Source organism: Priapulus caudatus, unplaced genomic scaffold (genome assembly GCF_000485595.1).
Source record: "Priapulus caudatus unplaced genomic scaffold, Priapulus_caudatus-5.0.1 Scaffold488, whole genome shotgun sequence".
In the NCBI taxonomy this organism is placed as follows: Eukaryota; Metazoa; Priapulida; class Priapulimorpha; order Priapulimorphida; family Priapulidae; genus Priapulus; species Priapulus caudatus.
In genome coordinates, this window is record NW_014577549.1 from 46,819 (window position 1) to 54,803 (window position 7,985).

Consider the following 7,985-nt stretch of genomic DNA (forward strand, 5'->3'; position numbering starts at 1 on the left):
CAAGACAAAGCTCACCTGCTTGTATCAGCTAAATCCCACCGCCCTATTCCAAGCACTGTGACTCATTTATGAGCAAAGTCACAAGAGGAGGTTCCCTTGCCGGGCCCATACCGTAAAACGCCACCCATGGTATTTCTTAATTACTTATCCTGCCAAGCGACAACATAACCAAATACCAATTCTTGTGAGTATTCTCCTTGCAGATGTTCCAAACAATCATGGATCTAAACAAAAACAGTGAAATCAATGACTATCTTAATATGCCATTCTCAGAGGCGATCTAAACATCTCTAACGTCGTCCACAAGTAACACTATACTCTCTTGGACAAATTAGTTTGTTACTCTGCTATAAAACCTCACACACCTACTGCGCGTTTCCCATACCTCACTTACATGACGGTGGAATAACGGACTATGAGACATCTGCATGAATGCTCCCACTTATTACCAGTAGCCCTGCTGAGACCTAGCAAGCCCTGAGTTGTTTCACACCGACCTGCCAGTCCTGGGTCCGGTAGTGGCTACGCGTCGAGTGCTGTATGCGAACCCGAGCAGAGAAGCCTTACTCCCCACTATTTACCAAAGTCTCTACCTACTATCTACCACAACACCATACCACTACCTATACCCCCTTATATCTCGCACACTACCTCTACTATTACCCACTACATACTGACACACTACCACTACCTATACCTCCTACTATCACCTGCCACACTACCACGCGTACTACTATACCACTACATACACCTGCACACATACCACTACTTATTACGCCCTACTCACTACTGCCAACACTAACCCTACTACATTACCCTTACTACGCCCTACATCATATACACTAACACTACAACCCTACCATACAATCTTATGCTTACCCTCACTACTGCCATAATATAACTGCACCTAAATACCCTCAAACCCATCCTTAACTAACAGCTACTACCATCCCATATATAACTTGCCCAAATCACCTCAAACCACCGTCAGCTAACAACAGCTACTACCTGCATATATAACCTAGCACACCTACACATACCACTTAAACCCCGCTCCTAACTACACAGCTACTACCTGCCTATCATGAACTGCACACTAAAATACCTAAACCACCGCACTCCTAACGTACACACTACTAACCTGCATAATACCTAACTCCACCAAAATACCTAAACCCCGCTCCTACTAACCACACTAACTACCTCATATATTAACTGCACCTAATTCCTAAACCCGCTCCCACTTAACTCAAACCACGCTCAACTACCTGCACAAATTAACACTGCAATTTTGAGCCCGACTTAACCGAAGTCAGTCATAAGTGCGCTAAATCCTTCGCAACCAAAAATGCATAAAATACACTTGACTGTGGTGTACATACCTGCATGTATAATCATCACGAAATGTTCTCACCTTGAGCCCAGAAATGTGCGAGCGTAGGCATTTATGAAAACTTTCTCGCCGAAAAAGTTGTGGCTTATAGTCGTACATACCATGCCATAAACTTTGTTAAAAGCCGAACGTCACTGAGAACACTACAGTGGCCTACGCTCCTAGATTGCAATAGTCCTCGAAAGAAACGCACTCTCACGCACGCACGCACGCACACAAACGCACGCACGCACGCAATTGTGCGTTCCTATAAGGTGGATATACACGCACGAACCCTACACGCACTGACACACGCAAGAAAGCATACACCCATATTATGGCAAGTTCATAAACCAACTCTCCACAAAGCTGCCAAACAAGTTACTTAAAGAAAAATGTTCCTGAAGTGAGAAATACTTGGAAATTCATCGTTAGAAATAACCACATATAAAGTTCTGCTACATTCTAGAAGCCATTATTTATATGTGCATCGCCTAATCACTGTAAGGTTTGCAACTGCCAAAAAATACTAATCTATACATCAATATTTCACACTACAGTAAATGGTAAATAAGGAACAGCAAAAAGTTGTTAAATTCTTATTAATATTTAACATGTAATATATAAATCAGGCGTAGAGTGCACTGTACAAATACAGGCGATTTGCATCCGTAATTACTGCTCACACTAAACATGCAAAATATGATTTCTTATGTTTATCAAATGTGATGTTTTTTAATAAAGATTTAAAAAACTTCACTAGTCAATACAGTATTCTATCAAAATGTATGAATGATTGAACCAGACTTTTTAAACAAGGTGACGTACGGCAAAGACCTCATCTCGTCCAAACAAATGTTAGAAACATCTGTCCGCATGTCTGTAAACACCAAGAAATGTGTGAACATGTTCAATGTTCATTCCCCGCTGACCCCAAGCCTCACATAAACATTACACAACTCTACATGTACCAGGAACACGAGGCAACACAGACGCTTACTTGTCTCAGGCGTTCTGTAACGTGCTACTAACCACCACAGAGCTCCTAAATAAAGTTGCTACCAATCTATAATTAGACTGCAGTTGCAGCTATTTTCTATAGCATGTGGAACGGCATGCTATGTGTACCGGAAGCCAGGTCAGGGTCTGGGAGGTTGACAGCCTGCTTAAGACTTGCACATGTTCTTCCACCAGTTACATTTACCGATAGTTGGCTATCAGTATCACCCAGCAATGCCAGCATACACGTACCGACGTACACATACGCAGTATGCACGCACACACGCGCGCGCACAGACGCACACGTGTACAGGCGTACGCACACACAGTATGCACGCACACACACGCGAGCACAGGCGCACGCATACACGTATACGCACATACGGACACACGCACTCAAGCAACCCTTCGAGACGGGAGACGGCCCATTCCACGCACGCACGCTAACTGGCGGCACATGCGGCATCGGGAGCTCCTGAATCCCAACTAGACAGGAAATGCAGACAAAGACCTGCGTTGTATCAGCAAATCCCACCGCCTATCCAAGCACTGCGATGATTATTGGGCAAGTTCAAGAGAAGGTCCCCTTGCGGTCCCATACGTAACGCACCATGTTTTCTTAATTACATAATCATCCCAAGGACAAATAACAAATAAATTCTTGTGGGTATTCTCCTTGCAGATGTCCAACATTGGATTAAAAAAACAGTGAAATCAATGACTATCTTAATTGCTTTTCAGAGGGTTAAACTTTCTGAATGTCCTACAAGTAACGTACCCTCTTGGACAAATTGTTGTTCTCTGCTATAAACCTCAACCTACGCGTTCCAATCTCTACGACATGCGGGGATAACGAGACTATGAGACATCTCATGGAATGCCGCTTATTACCAGAGCCCTGTAGACCTAGAGACCTGGAGTTGTTTTCAACGACCGTGCCAGGTCCTGTGTGCTGTAGTGGATAGGTCGAGTGTGTAGCGACCCGAGAAGAAGAAGGCCTTTACTACCACTATTTACCTAAAGCCGCTACTACTATTACCACTACATACCTGCAACTACCACTACTATTACCACTACTACGCCTACACTCTTCACTACACTACAACCCTACATAAAACCCTACAACCCCTACTACCTGCATATAACTGCACCTAAATACCTAAACCCCGCTCCTAACTAACAGCTACGTTCATTGCCACGGCGCGATTTCTGAAGCCCGTAGAAGTCGTTAAAGTGGCTAATCTTCGCAACAAAATGCATAAATACACCTATACTGTGTGTACCATACCTGCAGTATAAAATCATCACGAAATGTTCTCATTGAGCCAGAAATGTGCTCCGAGGTAGAGCATTTTGAAAACTTTCTCGGAAAAACGTTTGGCGTATAGGGTAACATAGATGCACATAAATTGTTGTTAAAAGCGAAGCGACTGAGAACGCTAACTGTAGGCCTACGCTAGTGCAAATAGTTCCTGGAAAGAAAACACTATATTTGTTTGCTGATTGCATATGTAACGTAGATAACATGATTTAAACAAATTTCACAATTTTGTACTGAACAAACATCGAATAATAAATTATCTTGTTTTATCATAGAAAAGAACTGTAAGGAAAATTGCTATAGCTCGGCTGTGTCCCGGATGTGTAAACTCTGTGTAAACATTCGAAAGTACTAATTACGTAAAACTGTTTAGGTTTGCTGAAGAAATGTTATGAAAGTAGCAATACAAATGCAGTGAATTTTTACAACACAGACGAGCTCACAGTACAGTAAAAACCCGCGTATAAGAACATAGATTTTTCCAAGTTAGCCTCAATATGTTCTTATGTAAATGGTGCTTACTGAAAAATTAGGCTCAAAAGGTTCTTAAATAGGTTCTTAATTGTTTCTACTTTTAATATGTATAAGCTTATACTTGATTCTATACTTGTGTTAAAATTTTCTTACAAGGACTGCAATTTTTGCTAATTAATACCCATGATGGGCTACAGTGTAAGTTTTTCAGTGCTTACCATACTGTATGATACAGTATGTATCCAAGGAAACAAAACAACATGCAAAAAGATGCGTGCCAAAAAAAGGTGCTGGAACAGCATCGGTAGTGTTGAGCTCCGTCTTTTTGTATTTTACGGTGAGTTTGCTATGTTAAGGTCTTGCATGCGCATAGGAAAATTAAGCACAAAACCTGTACTTAAAATCGTAGCCTAAACAGGATTTCTGATGTTAAGGAGGTCGAATGGGAATTTTAGCGTAACATGTATCTGAAGATCGAGGCTTCTTATACCTGCGGGTTTGTAGGGAGCGTAGATATTGGTATGATTTGCTGCGAGATTAAAGATGCCATTGAGAACCGCCGTCGGACGATAACAGCAAGACGGAATTAACGACGATGACGATGACAGGACGGCACGAGAGATGACGAGGAACAATGACGATACGACTGACGATGACGATGGATGATGACGCGATGACGATGATGACGATGATAAGTGGCGAATAACCTCTAGTTGCGCGTGGAGCGGCTATCATGCGTTCATCGTCGCCCGGGTGCGAGTAAACGAAGCCGCCGCTCAGCTACGGCTGTAGCCGAGGATGCCATGCCGCGTGCTGTTGCTCCCTGAAGCATGGCAACGACATGGCAGCGTGGCTATGGCCCACTCACCTCCTCGCAGACGAAGTTAGTCTGTGAGCTCCTCGCACAAAAACTGCCCGAAATAGCCCGCAGCGGGGTTTGCGCATGAACTAGCTAAGAAACTACACATGCGGCTCATGTCGTTGCACTCTCAATTTCTGGGCTTCGGCTAGCGATAATGTTCTCATCGCCCCCTGTTCTCATGCTCTCGCTCTCTCTCTCTGCTCGTCTCTATCTCTCTCTCTCTCCTGCTCTCTCTCTCTCGCTCCTCGCTCTCGCTCTCTTCTTCTGTCTCTGGGTGTGTGTGTCTGTACGTGCAGTTCCTGCAGCTAGTGCGTGATGTACGTAACCTTGCGTGCCATGCGTAGTGGATGCTTGCGGGCGTGGTATGCACGTACAGCGGCTGGTGATGCGTGGTTGTACGGTGGGAGCTGTTGGTAGCTGCACGTACACATCGTGATGGGTCGGGGTGTTGCATCGTTACAGCGTAGTGGCGTGCGGTGGGTGCATGGTGTACGTGACAATGCGTGCCAGGAGTGCGTGGTAATGTGCACGTGTGTGAATGTGCGTTGGTGCGGTGTTGGATACATGACGTGCATCGGGCACGGACATGTGCGCACGTAAAGACGCTGTGTGCAGTGCGTGGGGGCATGCGTAGTGTTGTGCATGGTTCAGATGGGAAGGAGGCGGTTGCTTTTGTGTGGTGTGGAAGATTCAGCCGCGGCCCCATTGAGACCCCATCCAACAGGCGCATGTGTGTGAGCCTGCGCAACCCCGCACTGTCGCCCTGCGCGGCGCGGCCGTGTGTGTGTTGACCCGGCCGCTGCCGGGGTGGTGCTGGGTGTGGCGCTCGCTCGTGGTGTGTGCGCTGTACGCGCCCGCAGCTGTCGTGTACGGTGACCCCGCCCCTCGCGCCGCATGTGTGTGTGATGTGCTGCGGGTGGGCTGGCGTGCCCTCGGGGGTGGTGCCGCTCGGGGCTGGCGTGCTCGGCGGTGTCGTGTGCTGTGGGTGCCCTGGGGGTGTGGTGAGCGGCGGGTGTGCCGCGCGCGCCGCGACGTATTGGCGGGCTGTCTAGCGGTCTCTCTTTCTCTGGGCCCCCCCCGCGCGCTCTCGCTCGCTCTCGTGCGCGCGGCGCGCACGCGCGCTCACGTTGGGGTCTGGGTCTCTCTCCCTCATCGTTCCCTCTCTGGTCAATTAATGAGTCAAAAAGCGTACAACAGGCGATTTCGGAAGACCGGCGGCGCAGCAACAGGAACGCCAGAGACGAATCAGACACGGACAATTCAGGAGGCTTATAACTGACAAATATGTCCGACAGGAGTCACTGGTACGCCCCAGGCAAGCGGGGAAGGAAAAAAGAAACATGCAGGTCGAACGAACACAAAGAAGGACATGCGCGGTTCACTGCAGCAACAAAGTGAGCCAGCAGGAAGCAAGGCGGATGCTGGTGCTGACGGTGATGTGCGTCGCAGAATGACAAGAAGCGAGCTGGATCTCAGCGCAGCACACGATACCTCCAGGTGTTTCGTGACTTGCTCGAGGGCAGGCATTTAGGACGGGTCCCGTCGGAATAAGTCGAAATCCGGGCTCTTGGCTGCGGGGCCCAATCTAGATCGGGGCGAGATTCGCTAGCTGCTACGTCATAAGGCGAGGTCAGATGCCATCTGCTCACAGTCATGATATAGGTGCGCGGTGTACGCGTGCGTGGTTCTGTCCAGGGTCTGCGGGCGCATGCGTGCTGCGTGAGGCGTGGTGTGTGAAGGAGCGCGGCGCGTCGCCGTCGTGCGCTGCGTTGAAGTCGCGTGAGTGTGAATGTCGTGCGCGCTGTACGGGCGCGTTTGTTCTGCGTGTACGTGCGTGAGAAGTGTCGCGCAGGCGATTCGCATTTGAAGTGTCTGGGGCATCGGCGGGGAATCACGTGATAGAGCAGAAGCCCGATCTCAGCGGTGGGAAGGCCGGAGCTTGGCAGGGCATAGCTGAGCATCTTCTCAGAATGTATGCCAACGGTCAAGTCGCGGGCACGGTTAGCAGGTCGACTCAGGGGGCCTACACCCGACCTAGTAGTGCGCAATACGAGACAGAGCTGACTCACTCTCGCTGAGCATCACTGAGCTAGCACTGCCACTGCAGCAAAGCTGTAAAGATGTCTATGGGTTACACGGTATACAACAGTCGGCGGTAGGTTAAGCGGGGGGGGGTAAAAGTTTGGGGCATCAAAACGTTTTTGTAAAAAATATGAAAAAAAAGAAGTGTTCTGACGAAAAAGAGAATTGGGCGGAGTTCAGATGAAGGTGTACAGGTACTCAAACGGGCGCAAATACACTTCCTGCCGATCTACATGCCAAACTTTTCGGGGAGGACCCGCATACACCCCCGCCCGTGTGGTTCACTCCACCCCTTAAGCCACTCCCTACCACTCTACATCCTCCGGGAATCGCTTGGATCGACACTGAACGTACATATCTAGGGAGCCAGAGAACAATGGAACACAAATGTCGCCTTGTTACATGGCGAACCAAAACAAAGATGCCAGAGCTGAGAGGGCGGGGGAGCTAGGGTGTGGGAGAGGAGCGGGGCGGCGCGGCAGGCGCATAGGGTGTTGAGGAAGCAGGGCGAGGCTGAGGAGCCATTAAAATATTAAGGTGCATAATCACTCTTGGTGCGCAGGTCGCGGTTGTTGGCACCCCCTGGAAGAAATTGGCGGGCGACGCATCTGTATACATCGCGCACGTTCAGCGCTGAGACATATCGAGCGCGACAATGTCGTAAAACGAGATTCCGACTCACGAGTAGCGCACGGGGCGCTATTGCTCAAGCTTCGGGCTATAGGGATGACCCAGCCAGGGGCTAGCTTAAAGTAAGTGACAGGAGGTGGATGTGATTACATCATATGGGGCATGGCTAAGAAATGACTGTATACACTACAAAATTTGACTGATCAGTGGGGGGTCTGAGCAAGCTGTCACGGATAGTTCAGTAG

At 48.4% G+C, this 7,985-nt stretch overlaps 1 long non-coding RNA gene across 1 annotated transcript; it reads right to left on the bottom strand.

Moving 5' to 3' along the window:
- Positions 1 to 997: 997 nt before the first annotated feature.
- Positions 998 to 3,559, bottom strand: LOC106810943. Its single transcript, XR_001394082.1, has 3 exons — positions 3,495 to 3,559; positions 3,458 to 3,460; positions 998 to 1,186 (listed from the first exon to the last, which is right to left on the bottom strand). It is a non-coding gene; the product is annotated as an uncharacterized LOC106810943 (long non-coding RNA).
- Between the last annotated feature and the right edge of the window lie 4,426 nt (positions 3,560 to 7,985).